The sequence below is a fragment of the Sturnira hondurensis genome, unplaced genomic scaffold (assembly GCF_014824575.4).
Source record: "Sturnira hondurensis isolate 20B ecotype Veracruz unplaced genomic scaffold, ASM1482457v3 Scaffold0018097, whole genome shotgun sequence".
In the NCBI taxonomy this organism is placed as follows: domain Eukaryota; kingdom Metazoa; phylum Chordata; class Mammalia; order Chiroptera; family Phyllostomidae; genus Sturnira; species Sturnira hondurensis.
The window spans coordinates 981,440-996,737 of record NW_028090728.1 but is presented as its reverse complement, the minus strand read 5'-3'; the positions used below and the strand labels follow the sequence as shown (position 1 = coordinate 996,737).

The following is a 15,298-nucleotide window of genomic DNA, read 5'->3' as shown; positions in this document are numbered from 1 at the left end:
CTCACATCTGTCAGAATGGCTATCATCAATAAATTAACAAACAAGAAGTACTGGCAAGGATGTGGAGAAAACAGAATCCTTGAGCACTGTTGATGGGAATGCGGACTGATGCAACGTACTGTGGAAAACAGTATGGAGTTTCCTCAAAAAATTAAAAATGACCCTAACCAGTGTTGCTCAGTTGATAGAGCATCATTCCACAAAGGAAAAGGTCACCAGTTTGATTCCCAGTCAGGGAAAGTGCCTGGGTTGTGGGTTCAGTCCCAGGTCAGGGGGCATAAGAGAGACAATATATGGATGTTTCTCTCCTTCCCTTTCTCTAAACATAAATAAATAAAATCTTCATTAAAAATGAAACTTCTCTTTGACCCAGTGATTCCACTTTGAGACTATATCCAAAGAAATCTGAAACACTACTTCCAAAGAATATATGCACCCTTATGTGCACTAAAGTGTAATTTACAATAACCGAGATCTTGAAACAGCCAAAGTGCCCATCCCTAGACAAGGAAGCTATGGCACATTTACATAATAGAATACTACTCTGTTGTTAAAAAAAGAAGAAGAAGAAAGAAATCTTACCTTTTGTGACAGCATGGATAGACCTGGAGATTTTTATACTAAGGGAAATAAGCCAGTTATAGAAAGACAAATACCTATGATCACTTGTATGTGGAATCTAATGAGCAAAATAAACTGACAAACAATATAGAAACAGAGGCATGAAAACAAGGAACAAGTCGGGTTGCAGCTGTATGAAAGATAGTGAAGGCATTAAGGGAAAAAAAAGATATCGAGGCTAAATAGCAGAGAGAAGTAAGAACAGCAAGAACAAAAGAAGGAAAAGAAGGAGGAGGAGGAGACCAACGACTATGGGGCACAGTCAAAAGATCTAACTCACAGTTAATTGCCATCCAAGTAAAACAGGAAGAGAAAGGATGGGCAGGTGCAATATTTACAAAACTAATATTGAGAACTTACCAAATTTGTTGAAAACTTTCAACCCACAAATTCAGCAAGTTCAGCTATCCCTGAAAAGCTTAATACAAAGATCAGTATCATTAGCATATCATGGGCAAACTGCTAAAAATAAAAATCAGCAAGACACATCATCTTATCTACTAAAAACTATGGCAGGCAGAAGCCAAATAATATCTTTAAGATGAAAAAAAGAATCTGTTAGTTTCCGTGCTGTGCTTCACAGTAAAAAAGGCTACAACAGATGTAGCCTCGTGTAGCCAGGGGAGCACTTATGTATACCTAGGGGGAAGACAGTCGGGAAAGAAATCCATCAAAATGTTTGATTTTAATTTGTATCGATATTACACGGTTGTATAATGTCCACATTTCCAAAAATGAGTTTTAATTTTATAACTGAAAGGGGCAGGGGAACGACAACTCACAATCGTGCCCTTCTTACGCCGTTTCCAAGTCACTTCATGTGACCGCAGTGGTGTTTTTTCCCCTCTAATTATTTCCGTGGGGACGGACGCTCCTGGCAGGGCAAGAGTCCTCCAAAGCCCTCACCTCTGCACGGACATACATGGGTTGCGGATTTTCACAGCCGCGTCCTCACCAGTGGTGTGGCCTCGCAGGGAGTGGGATAAGCCCGCTCCGACAGCCCAACTCTGGCGGCCCTTGGAGACAGCAGCCCGGGCGCTCCAGGACCGCAGAGACTCGCCGAGCCGGCAGGGAGCCCCATTCTCTCCGGGGGTCGCCGATTGCCACGACTGGCAGTGGAGGGCGCCCGAGCCTCGGGTTCGGAACTGTGGCGCGCCTCAGTCTTCGCGGTCGATTGCAACGCCCCGCCACGCCCCGCCCTCCCACTCCTGAGCTGCCCCTTCACTTACTCCCCTGGACCTGAAGGTCAAACGGAAGCCAGCGAGCTACCTAGGGAAGCGACGTGGATGTGCTGGAGGAGAGTTACGAGATCCTAGTCTCCCCACTTCTATGACCTCGTGGTGTAAAGGAAGTGCATCTGATTCCCGATCAGAAGGTGGCGTGTTCGAATCACGTTGGGGGCACTGGTGTCCATTTTTCTGGTAAACCAAGAAACTAGGTTGATCCTCTGTTCTAATTTTGTCCTTGCAAGGACGTTCAGAGTTCACTGTCCTTACAAGAAGTCAAGAAGGAGCTTACACTGCGGCTCTCCCATTCTCTATTTCACTACCAAAGCTGAGGGAGGGAGGGAGGAAGGAACCTTCATGGTAAGAGAAACGCAAATTAAAAGTAAACTTCAAGGAGCTATTTTTACCCTGTGAGATTGGTTAACCTTTAATCATAAATCTTATGTTAAATTGCATTATTCACAGCCTTAAAGCTATGAAGAACAGGCTGGGATGTAAGTCCAGGAACAGAAGTAATTAAAATAAAAGAATATATTTTCATTCAGTCTGTTAACCTAACTGAACAGTCATTTGAGTGCAATGTGATTCTGAATTTCTATCAAAACCATCATTGTTATGTGAAATCTCGAGATAATAGTCAACTAAATGGAGATTCTGGTGCTTTGCTTGATCCCAGTAAGGAATAAGAGGCTTATCACAGACATGAGGACAAACCAATTGTTTCTTGTGGAATGATTGCCAACAGCAATGAGACAGTTTAATGAGACATGAGAGTTGTTTCTGGTTGGCAATGAATTTTATTTGATGTCTATTTCTCTGAAAAAGCCAAGGATTGCTTAGTGGACAGATAAAAATGTGACATTCAGAAATACCCCTGGAGAAGCCTGCCTAAAGAAAGATTCAAAGGTACAACAAGCCAGTAAACTGGCTTTAGCCAGGATACCCTTTGGATTCTGACCAAGATAATAATGAGTTCATAAATGCGGATTTTATTGCCTGGGTGCATACTGCAGCTTTACCTACTTTCCTAAGGTCTGTCTTACAGAGAAGAAATGTGATTTACATCCAGCATTACCAACTGGGCAATACTATTTGAGTATCACATAAAATTACCCTGTACATTCTTTTGTGGACGAAAATGGATGCTCATAAGCACTATTTCACGGATGAAAGGAAAAATTCTTCTGGGGGATTGATTGTTTCTCCTGAAGCTTACACTTCAGAAGGTATGTAAGAATTAGGTGAGATGGGCAAACTTCTTCACAGACCTTTGTCTTCTGCCTCAACTGTAAATCAGATGTAAATGTTCAAATGAGACTTTCATTCATGTGGTATATAATATTCAGAAATGTGTTTCAGTATCAAAAATTGCTCAAGCTGTTTCTATTTTCCAGGTAAGTGTTTTGATTTAATTACTAATATTACATTGCAGAAAGTTTGGAAAATAATAACCTTCATTTCTCTATATTTTGTTCAATTTTTGCACATAGTCAAATATAGATGTGTATGCACCTTCTCTTTAGTTAATACAACCAATGTAAACCAACCAATCGTTTTTTGTTGGTTTTTTTTAAGACATTTTTATTTAATTTATTGGGGTGACCTTGATTCACAAAACCATACAGGTTTCAAGTGTACAGCTCACTAAAACATCATCTGCACATTGTATCGTGCACCCATCACCCCAAGCAAATTCTCTTTCTGTCACTTCCTCCCACCCCCCTTTCTCTCCAGCTATCACCACCCTGTTGTCTGTGTCTATGTGTTATATATATAAAAAATATATATGTTCTCTTCCCCTCTGACAGCTGTCAATCTGTTCCTTGTATTCATGTCTCTGTTTCAATTTTGTTCATCAGTTTGTTTTATTCATTAGATTCCACATATTTGTGAGTTCATATGGTATTTGTCTTTCTCTGACAGGCTTATTTAACTTAGCATACTAATCTCCAGCTCCATCCATTCTGTCACAAAAGGTAAGATTTCCTTATCTTTTGTACTACCGAGTAGTACTCCATTATGTAAAAGTACCATAGCTTTTTTGTCCACTCATTTGATGATGGGCACTTGGGTGGTTTCCAGATCTTGGCTATTGTAAATAATACTGCAGTGAACATGGGGTGTATATATTGTTTTTTATTGGTTTTCAAGATTCTCGGAATATATTCCAGAGAATATGTGGCTTCGCTGGGTCAAAAGGCAGTTTCATTTTTTAATTTTTTGAGGTAATTTCATACTGTTTTCCACAGTAGCTGCTCCAACCTGCAGTCCAATCAACAGGGCAATAGGGTCCCCTTTTTGACACATCCTCACCAGCACTTATTGTTGGTTGATTTATTGATGATAGCCATTCTGATATATGTGTGGTAGTATCTCATTGTATGTTTAATTTGGATCTCTCTGCCCTAGCTAGGCGGCTGAGCTGGAAAAGATTGCAGGTTTGATTTCCAGTCAGGGCACATACCTAGGTCATGGTTCAATCCCTAGTCGGGGCATGTTTGAGTCAAGCAATCCTTGTTTTTCTGTCACATCAGATGTGACACATCTGTCACATCTCACCCCACCCCCTTCCTCTGTCCTCAAGTGAGGATTAAAAAAAAATTTTATGTTTAATTTACATCTCTCGGATGATTAGGGGCATTAAGCATTTTTTTATGTGTCTGTTGGCCATCAGTGCATCGTCTTTGGAGAAGTGTCTAATCTGGTCCTTTGCCCATTTTTTCATTGGGTTGTCATCTTGGTATTGAGTAGTATAAGTTCTTTATATATCTTGGAAATTACCTCATATCAGATGTATTATTTGCAAATATGTTCTTCTATACAATGGGTTCCCTTATCATTTTGTGAACAGTTTCTCTTGCTGTGTAAAAAGTTTTTTAGTTTCATGTAGGCCCATGTGTTTATTTTTTCTTTTTTTCCCCTTGCTGAAGGAGATATATTTTGGCAAAAATATTGCTATGAGAAATGTCTGAAATATTACCTGTGTTTTCTTCTAGGATTTTTATAGAAGTACATTACATTTCACAACTTACATTTAAGTATGTAATCCATTTTGAGTTTATTCTCATGTATAGTGTAAGTTGGTGGTCTACTTTTATTTTTTTGCATATATCTGTTCAATTTTCCCAACACCACTTATTGAAGACACTGTCTTTATTCCACCACATGTTCTTACCTCCTTTGTCAAATATAACTTGACCATAAAGGCATGGGTTGATTTCTGGACTCTCTGTTCTGTTCCTTTTACCTATATGCCCGTTCCTGTGCCAATGCCATGTTGCTTTGATTATTATGGTCTTGTAGTATAGTTTGATATCAGGTATTGTGATCCTTCCTACCTTGTTATTTTTTCCTCAAGACTGTTGAGGCTATTTGGGATCTTTTACAGTTGGTTCCACATAAATTTTTGGAATAGTTGTTTTAGATCTGTTAGGTATGCCATGGGTTTATTTGTTTGTTTTTTTTTAGTAAGAATTGCTTTGAATCTGTAGATTGCTTTGGGTAGTATGGATATTTTCATGATATTAATGTTTCCTATCCATGAATACCATATATGCTTCCACTTATTTGTATCTTCCTGAATTTCTTTCTCCAGTATCTTATAGTTTTTCAAGTACAGGCCTTTCATATCCTTGGTTAAATTTATTACTAGGTACATTGTGTTGTTGTTGTTGCTATTGGTGCAATAGTAATTGGATTGTTTCTTGGTTTCCCTTTCTGATAGTTTATTTTTGGTATATAAAAATACAACTTATTTCTAAATATTAATTCTGTATATTGCTACTTCTCCATGTTTATTATTACATCCGGTAGTTTTTTGATGGAGTCTTTAGGGTTTTCTATATACAATATCATGTCATCCGTGAGTGATAAGTTTCATTTCCTTCTTTCCAATTTGGATGCCTTTTATTTCTTCTTCTCTGATTGCTGTGGCTAGAATTTGCAGTATTATGTTAAGTAATAGTGGTGAAAGCAGACATTCCTGTCTTGTTCCTGATCTTAAAGGAAATGCTTAGTTTTTCCCCATTGGGTATGATGTTGGCCATTGGTTTGACATATATGGCCTTTATTGTGTTGAGGTATTATCTCTCTATCCCCACTTTGCTGAGAATTTTTTAATCATAAATGGGTGCTGAATTTTTTCTTAGATTTTATTTATTTATTTATTTTTAGAGGGGAAGGAGAGAGGGAGAGAAACATCAGTGTATGGTTGCCCTTCATATGTCCCCTGCTGGGAACTGGCCTGCAGGGAACTGGCCTGCAACCCAGGCATGTGCCCTGACTGGGAATCCAACCGAGATCCTCTGGTTCGCAGGCCTGTGCTCAATCCACTGAGCTACACCAGTCAGGGCATGGGTGCTGAATTTTATCAAATGCTTTTTCTGTATCTATTGATATGATTGTGTGGTTTTTATCCTTCATTTTGTTTATGTTGTGTATCACATTTATTGATTTGTGAATATTGTACCATGCCTGCATCTCCAGATAAATCCCACTTGATCATAGTGTATGATCTTTTTAATGTATTACTGGATCTGGTTTGGTATTATTTTGTTGAGGATTTTAGCATCTATGTTCATCAGGGATATTGACCTATAATTTTTTTACTGAAGGGTCTATCTGGTTTTGGAAATAGAATAATGCTGAATAGAAAAATAGAATAATGCATTAAATGAGATTGGAAGTCTTTCCTCCTCTTGAATTTTTTGGAATAATTTGAAAAGGAGAGGTGTTATTTCTTCTTTGAATGTTTGGTAAAATTCACCTGTGAAGGCATCCCTGGTCCAGGATTTTTGTTTTCTGAAAGTTTTTTTATTACTACTTCAATTTCACTCATTGTAATTGGTCTATTCAGATTTTCTGGTACTTCTTGATTCATTTTTGGAAGATTATATGTTTCTAGGAACTTATTCATTTCATCCAGGTTGTCCAATTTCTTGGCATGTAGTTGTTCATGGTATTCTATTACAATGTTTTGTATTTCAGTGGTGTCAGTTGATACTTCTCTTTTATTTCCAAGGTTATTTATTTGGATCCTGTCTTATTTTAAATAAGATTTTATTTATATATCATTAGAGGGGAAGGGACGGAGAGGAGGAGAGAAATATATCAATGTATGGTTGCCTCTCGTGAGTCCCCTGCTGGGAACTGGCCTGCAACCCAGGCATGTGCCCTGACTGGGAATTAAACCGCGATCGTGTGGTTCACAGGCCCGCGCTCAATCCACTGAGCTACACCAGCCAGGGCTTGTCTTTTTTTCTTGATGAGTCTAATTAGGTTTATGAATCTTGTTTATCTTTTCTAAAAAACAGCTCATGGTTTCATTGATCTTTTGTATTCTTTTATTATTTTCTATGTTATTTATTTTGGCTCTAATCTTTATTATTTCCTTCCTTCTACTTATCCTGGGCTTTGTTTGTTTTTCTTTTTCTAGTTCTTTTAGTTGTAAAGTTAGATTATTTGAAATTTTGCTTGCTTCTTGAGGTAGATCTCTAATGCTATGAGCTCTGTTTCAGAACTGCTTCACTATGTTTCATAGATTTTGTGTTCTTCTGTATTCATTTTTGCTGATCTCTAGGTAACGTTTGATTTCTTCCTTGATCTCACTGTTAACCCATTCATTATTTAATAACATTTTATTTAGCTTCTACATGTTCAAATGTTTTCCAGTTTTTTATTGTAATTGATATCTAGTTTTATACAATTGTGGTCAGAGAAAATGCTTGGTATCATTTTAATCTTTTTGAACTTAATATAACTTATTTTGTGTTCTAACATGTGATCTTTGAGAATGTTGCCTGTGCACTTGAGAAGAACATATTTCCTGATGTTTTGGGATGAAATTGTCTGTAAATATCGATTAAATCCATCCAATCCCATGTGGTGTTTAAGGACACTGTTCCTATGCTGATTTTTTTGTCTGGAAGATCTACCCATTAATGACAGTGAGGTGTTAAAAATTCCCTACTATGAGTGTATTGATGTCAGTCTCTCCCTTAATGTTCACCAAGATTTTCTTTACATGTTTAGGTGCTCCTATGTTGAGTGCATATGTGTTAACAAAGATTATACTCTTGTTGGATTACTTCCCTTAGTATTATGTAGTGACCTTTTCTGTCTCCTATTGTGGCTTTTGTTTTGAAGTCTATTTTATCTGATATAAGTATTTCTACCCTGCTTTTTTGTTGTTTTCATTTGAATGAAATATTTTTTCCATTTCTTCACTTTTTGTTTGTGTGTATCTTTTGTTCTGAAGTGTTTCTCTTGTAGATAGCTTATGTATGGGTCATATGGTGATGCAGATCCCAGCTCATGGGGTCTGCAGCATTATGGATGAGGCAAGACAAATTCACACAGGCTACTGAGTTCTGTGAGGGGAAAGGGATGGCATGGCCACTCTCTCAAGGGGAGAGCATGCTGACCCTTGTCTTGACTAGCTTTTATTGTTTTTCTGGGCACATTACATTGAGGATGATCCTCATTTACTATGCACAGGTTCACTTTAGGTGGTTACCTTTTATAGAAAACAAAGGAGAGGATGCCGCTAATCACATCACAGAAGAAGGATATTTGCAAATGAAAGGGAAAGTGATTGAACTGGTTACACTCATCTTGGAAGGCTTAGCATAGATTTTAGGAAGTCACTTTAAAGATATGCAGTAAATGTTTGCTGCCTCAATTCAGGGTGAGGGAGTTTTAGCAAAAAGCAAGTCTCAGAGTGGCCCAGATACAATGCAGACCTGATTCCCTATGGGAGAACCCATCAGTGGGCATGGGTCCTGTGTACTGGACCTCGCTTTCCACTGGTCTTTCTGAGTGGGAGCTGGGCCCACACCATGCAGAACAGTCCCATATAGCATGGGTCTTGTTTTCTTATCCATTCAGCTACCTTATGTCTTTTTATTGGCGAATTTAATGCATTTACATTTATGGTTATTACTTATAGGTACTTATTTATTGCCATTTGATTCTTTATGCCTGTGTTCTTCTCTCTATATTTCTTCTTCTCCTCCTCATCCCCCTCCTCCACCTTCTTAAAACAGGCCCACTGACATTTCTTGCAATACTGGTTCAGTGGTAATAAACTCCTTTAGCGTCTTTTTGTCTGGGAGCTCTTTATTTTGCCTTCAATTTTTAATGATAGCTTTGCTGAATAGAGTAGACTCAGTTGTCTTTGCTTTTCATTACTTTGAAAACCTGTGCCACTCCCTTGTAGCCCAAAGTGTTTCTGTTCAGAAGTCAGCCGACAGCCTATGGGACCTCCCTTGTAGGTAACTAACTGTCTCTCTCTTTTTAACCTTTGCCTTTTTAATTATAATGTGTCTTCTTGTGAGCTTCTTTGGGTTTATCTTGATTGGGACTCCCTGCACTTCCTGCACTTGTGTGGCTTTTTCCATCACCAGGGTTGGGAAATTTTCCGTCATTATTTCTTCAAACAGGTACTCAATTCCTTTGGAATTCTCTTCTCTTCTTTTTTCTGGCTCATTCTCTTCTCCTTCTGGTACCCTTATGATGAAGATGTTGTTATGCTTGATGCTGTCCCAGAGGTTCCTTAGACTTTCCTCATTTTTTAAAATTCTCTTTTCTTTTTGATGCTCTGTACTTACTGTTCTTGTCCTCTAATTAATTGATTTGATCCTGTACTTCACCTCACCTACTGTTGATTCTATTTGTGTATTCTTCATTTCAGATATTGTATTCTTCATTTTTGACTAGTTCTTTGTTATGATTTCTATGACCTTTTTAATGCTCAACACCTCTTTGTTTAAGTTTTCACTGAAGTCATCCATTCTTCCCCAAAAGTTTTTTGAGCATCCTTATAAGCATTGTTTTAAACTCTGCATCTGGCATCTTAGGTGCTTCCATTTTATTTCAAACCTTTTTTGGTGCTTTTTCTTGTTCTTTCATTTGGAGCATATTTCTTTGTCTCCCCATTCTGTTTCTGCGCACTGGGTTAATATCCTATGACTCCCAAACTTTTCATGAGGGCTTTATGATGTAGGTGTCTTATTGGGCTCAGTGACACAATGTTTCTAATCATTTGAGCTCGGTGCTTCGGAATTATTTTTATAGGTTATATGCACCTTCCTTTTGTAGTTGAGCCTTGAATGTTCTTGGCCTTTTCATGGGTGCAATTAACTCTTTAGGATGGTTGATTTTAAGGATAAACCTTGATCACCATGTATGAGTCACTGTGCAGGGGTGCAGTTTGAGTTGGATTTGTACCCAGTAGGTTTCTGTGCTTGCTAGAATCCCCCTTTTGGTATGCCACTTGTGTGGCTAGTTTGGTAGAGTCCTGGTGTGGGGGCAACTTGACTCGCAAGTCCCCCCATGTGCCACGGATGAAAGTAATCATGACTGAGACATGATGTGATCTGCTTGGGGAGGATAAGTGGCTATTTTTCCAGAGGAAAAAGGCCATGAGCAGTGGCCAGTTTCTCCAAGGAGAAAAAGGCCTTGAGCCCCCTCCTCCAGGGCCTTTTATTGGGTTCTAATACACAGGAATACAGGGTGGCAAGGATCAGACAGTAGATAACATTTCAAAGAAATCTAAGGGCTTAGTATGAGTCAGAGTCTGTCAGGAACAGAGTTTTAGGGTTTCCTGCTCGAACCCTTAACATGAATGAAAACACTCTTAGCAGAGCAGATTTCACAGGTTTATCAGGAAGTCTTTGTGATGCCAGATTTTTCCCCAGCACATGCTCTAGCAAGGCAAGGAGCTGCACCCCTCCCCAACAGGTATTCAGGCTTAAGGGGATTAGAGCCAGGAAGCACTTCTCCCAGAGAACATGGGGACTCGGGCTATGTCAAAGCCAGGGGGTGAGAGTCCATTGCTCTTTGTTGCAGCCCCCCCCAAGTCCTTCCATGAAGGCCTCCCAAGTTATTGAGTCTAGCTTAGGTTGCCCCCCACTGTGAGGGGTCTTACCCATCATTGACTTCTGACCAAGCTTTGGGGGCAGAGAGAGGAAACTGAGGCAGCGTTTGCTACCAGAGACAAGCTTTGTCTCCCGAGACTGGCATTCCAAAGGTCGTCCCTCACCTGTAGCCACAAGGGGTCAAGATACAATTCCTAGAACCAGACAGAGCGGTCTGCAACATCCTGGTGTGTTCTAAAATCCACCACTGGTTGTATTGGTTCTGGGTCCACTTGGCTGGGGCTCAGATACAGGTCTATGTCAGACGTTGTGTACACCTGGCCTTGGGCCCCTCATCTGGAGCTACCTTACTATTTACTGTTTGCAGCTGCATCTGTGTGGGATGTGTGTGGGAGGGGTCAGTCTGTGTACAAGGGTCAGCTTTTTCCAGCTTAAAACTGGGGACAGAGCTATAAAAGGTCCAAGGCTCCCTGAGGTCCACCTCCACCTGTCAGCCACTCTACCTCCCTCTGAGATCACCTGGTCTTCCTCCAGAGCCTTCTCAAAAAAAGAATCTAAAGTGAGCCCAGGCTGGCCAAGACCCACAGACCCATCCATACATTACCATCTCAGTAGGGCAGTGCCACCAGGGTCATAAGGACAGGGATAGTGTGTTCCCTATTTGGATGCCATGTATTCAGGCACTCAATAAGGGAAAAGTGGCCCCTACTCCAGAGCCATACCACTCAGTTTCTATGACAGTCTCCAACTCTAGCTCCCCCCAGCATGTTCAGGTTGGGTGCAGCCAGCCATCCCCTCTGCAGGAGCAAGTTCAGCAGGGAAGAGCCACTGTGGGCTTGGGAAACAGATAAAAATAGTCTCCCATTGGGAGTAGTGCAGGCCAAGTATGCAGGAAAGGGCCAAGCACTTTGCCGTGGTCCAAAACAATAGCCTCCAAGGGAGACACTCCAAAGGTCTCAGCTCCAAGCAGTCTTCCCTTCCTTCCATGGAGCTGAACTCAGCAGGTTGTGACCACTATTTCCAGGCAAAAAGCCTCTGAGGGAGACAAGTACCAAAGTTCCCAGCTTAAAGCAGCTCTCTGATCCCCACACGGGACTGAGCCAAGCAGGGTGGGGCCCCTGGCTGTCAAAAAAAGCGGGTCAAATGAGTGTCCCATTGTGGGAAGAACACAGGCTGAGTTTGCAGGGGAGGCAGGAATGCTCCCCTCTATGATGCAGCCTAGCACCCACCCATCTGACTCCTGGACAAAAGTCTCACTGGGAGATGGCACTCTGAATGTCCCATCTCTGCATGGCACTCTGATCCTACCATAGGACTGAACTCAGCAGAGTGGGGTCACAGGTAGTGGAACTGTAGACCAAGTGATTCAACAGTCTGGGAGGAGAGAGGAGGGAGGGCGCTATGTGCTCAAAGTGGTGAAGAATGGTCCCCTTTCCAAAGTTACACAGTTGAATCACCGTTTGAGTCCCCACCAAGAGCTTCTCCAGAAAAAGAGCACACCAAAGATCCCTGAAGGGTGCTGCCATCAGGCCCCTCAGCAGGACCTAAGCACAGCAGAGCAGTGGCACCAGTAGATGAGGGCCAAGCAGTGCACTCCCCTGGGTGGTGCTATAACAATAGGAGGGCTCCACCCTGGGAAGGTGGTGCCTGGGTCTCTAACAGACTCTCTTCTCTCCCAGGTGGACTGAATCCCCACTGATCTTCACTACCAGATGCTATGTGGGCTCCTCTTCCCATCTCTGTTGCTCTGGGTTTGAGACACCTACATGGGGTTGAGACCCCACACTACTAGGGGGAGGGTGTTTTGCAGCCAAGATATCCCTTCAGTTTCTCAGCTGCCACATGTGGGTGCAGGGGCCAACCCTTTCCACCCCTCCACCCTTCTTATTAGTCTCTTACATGACTTTTTGTGCAAATCCTTTGTTGTTATATTTCAGTGCAGCTAAACTTCAGATGGTTATTCAGGTTGATTTTTCTATAATTAAACAGCTGTGGGGTGGGATCATAAAGTTACTTTGCTTCCTATCATCCCTTAAAAATATATTCAGTTTGCTAATTTGCCTTCTCATGGATGAAGGAAGTTAAGAGAGGGGAAGAGTGTGAGGGACAATGACGTGACTTTTCTGGTCACTTTGTGGTAAGAAATGCTCCTCAGGCTGTGTTTACAACGTTTATCCTGTGTCATAGTCAAGTCTCTGAAAATAAAATTGGGGCTCCTTCTCCCCCTGGCCTTCCACTTCTGCCTTGACCCCTGCAGAGTCAGAGCAAGGGAGAGAAAGCAGATAAACGAAAGGAGGGGAGGGCCTCCGTCTCAGGAGTGCTGCCAGCAAGGACCCTCCTCTCTGGGAACTGTGTGGAATTTTGAAAAACTCACTGAGTGCTGGGGATCCTCTCCTCAATTTCACTTAGCCCCGGTATATAGTTTATTTCAGCTGGTTGTTTCTACTTAGTCAATCTAGGATTATCTTATAGGACATCTGTTTGCCCTTCAGGCAGCCCTGTGGATAGCATCTAAGAGGACCCCACGCACACAGATCACACGTTTTGACCATGGGAAGGATTCATGTGTCTTTTCCCCCAAATTTGTACTCCAAAGGTATGCACACACCTTCTTTCAACTTAACCAGGAACAGCTAGTCAGGCTACCTTTTGCCCCTTAGGTTTATTCAGCAAAACTATACATCAGGCAACTGGGTCCTTAAACTCCAGGGGACACATATCAAGCTCCCCAGGTGGCCTGTTGAAGCCTCTCTTACCTCAGCCACTTTCGTCTTAGAGTTCTTTCCAAAGGTTTAGAAATCCTCTTCAATCTCTATGATACCCTCAAAATGGGTGAAAGGCTTAACATTCACTAACAGTTTCTCAGCCTCTCCAATTTTTTCCCTTGGCCTATTCTATATGGTGGCCTGCCTCACAACTCAGTTTAGGTATTTGATGCCTATTGTCTTAGAATCTTAGGAGAAACTTCCACTTAAACACCGTGCTGCACTTCAGTAAAAGAAGGGAAGGACTGCAGCGGACGTGCCAAGAGTGGATCCCCCAAGGGTACACGCCTGACAGGCCATCCTAGGTTGGCTATGCCAGGATTGTGCCTTGTCCATCATCTTCCGTTGCCCCCTTCGCTCTCTGTCCAGTCAGCACTCTGGGGCCGAGCTCCGGCAGTGGAGACCGCCCAGCGACCCCTCCCTTTACCCCTCAGCCTCGAGCTCTGGCCCCTTTGAGGACACCAGCTTGTGGGGCGCCTCCCGCCCACATGGAGGGCGTGGTGCAGACCTCGGTGCAAGCGTCCAGGTTCCCTCAGCCTTTGGCGGAGGGCGCCCCTGCAGACCTGGCCACACAGACCTAGGGGCCGCAGGAACCCTGGGGAGCTGCCTCGCACTTCCACCTGTCGGGTCTTTGAACCAGGATCTTCTCAGAGGGTCAGACATTCCTGGAAGAGGCCTGTGAGACCCGCAGAGTGGGAGAGGGACCCACCCCCCGCCCCAGGCACTGTCCCAGGGCGGGAGGGACCACAACCCAGCAGACGCCTTCCCTGCAGCTCAGACCTGCCCCAGGCCTCCGGAGGTGGGGCTGGGCCTGAGGCAGCCCCTCCCGCTTCCAGGGGCTCAACTCTTCTCCTAAGCCTTAAGAAAGTCCCCAAAGTCCTCACGTGCACCCCCACATAAAGATAACCCCTCCCAGCCCGAGCGACTCCCGCCTGCAGGGGCACTGCGCCCTTTGCCTCCCAGTCCTGTCAGGGGGACGCACCCAGGGTCTCACTGAAGAGCAGGATCACCGGGGTCAGGACTCTGGTACTTGAGGCTGGTGATGGCAAAGCCGCCCTGGAAGTTGACGCAGAACCTGGGTGGCAGTGGTGCTGGGGGACACGAGCAAGCCGGGCACAGCTCAGGGGGCAGCCGCCAGAGCTGGAAAGATGATGGGAAGCCAGTGTGAACAGCGAGCGCTATGGGCGCAGGTGGCTGTGAGCAAACCTTCGCCAGACCCACAGGGTCCCTTCCCCGGCTGCCCTGGGCCTCAGTGGCCGCAGCCCAGGGGCCTCAGGCCTTCTTAAGCCTTGGGAGGTATCCACCGGAAGGCAGACCAGGTCCTGGTCGAGAAAACAGGGTTTGAGAGGGCGTCCCAGCGGAGCCTTCGGAGCCTTCGACCCTCACTCAGGCGGCTTAGGGGAGGGGCGTGTCCGAGCAGTGAAGAGAGTTTGTCGGGGACCTCCCTGCCCCAGCCACTGCCAGGGGAATGGGGGGAGGGGTGCTTCGGAGGGAGGCTCTGAACTGTGCAGACAGTGGCGTGCTGCCTGCTTCTGACCCTCGCAGCCAGCACCTTCTTTTCCCAGACCAGCTAGTGTGGGGAGAAGAAGAGGCTTCAGGAGGCCTACAGAGGAGAGGCCGATACAGCCCGGAGAGGCCGATTCGGTCTTCGCCTTCATCTATGTGGATCATGTCCAGGACACTCGGGGCCAGCCAAGGGGGCAAGTCCCTTGTGGAAAAACACCTTGACATTCATCTATTGACAGATGGTTAATTTGAAACATTATTTTGTGACATCTTAACACAGACTACACTAATGATACATTTAACA

At 43.4% G+C, this 15,298-nt stretch overlaps 1 pseudogene; it reads left to right on the top strand.

Moving 5' to 3' along the window:
- LOC119002754 (cell cycle control protein 50A-like) overlaps window positions 1-3,043 on the top strand; it is a 32,740-nt pseudogene extending 29,697 nt beyond the window's left edge.
- The last annotated feature ends 12,255 nt before the right edge of the window (window positions 3,044-15,298 follow it).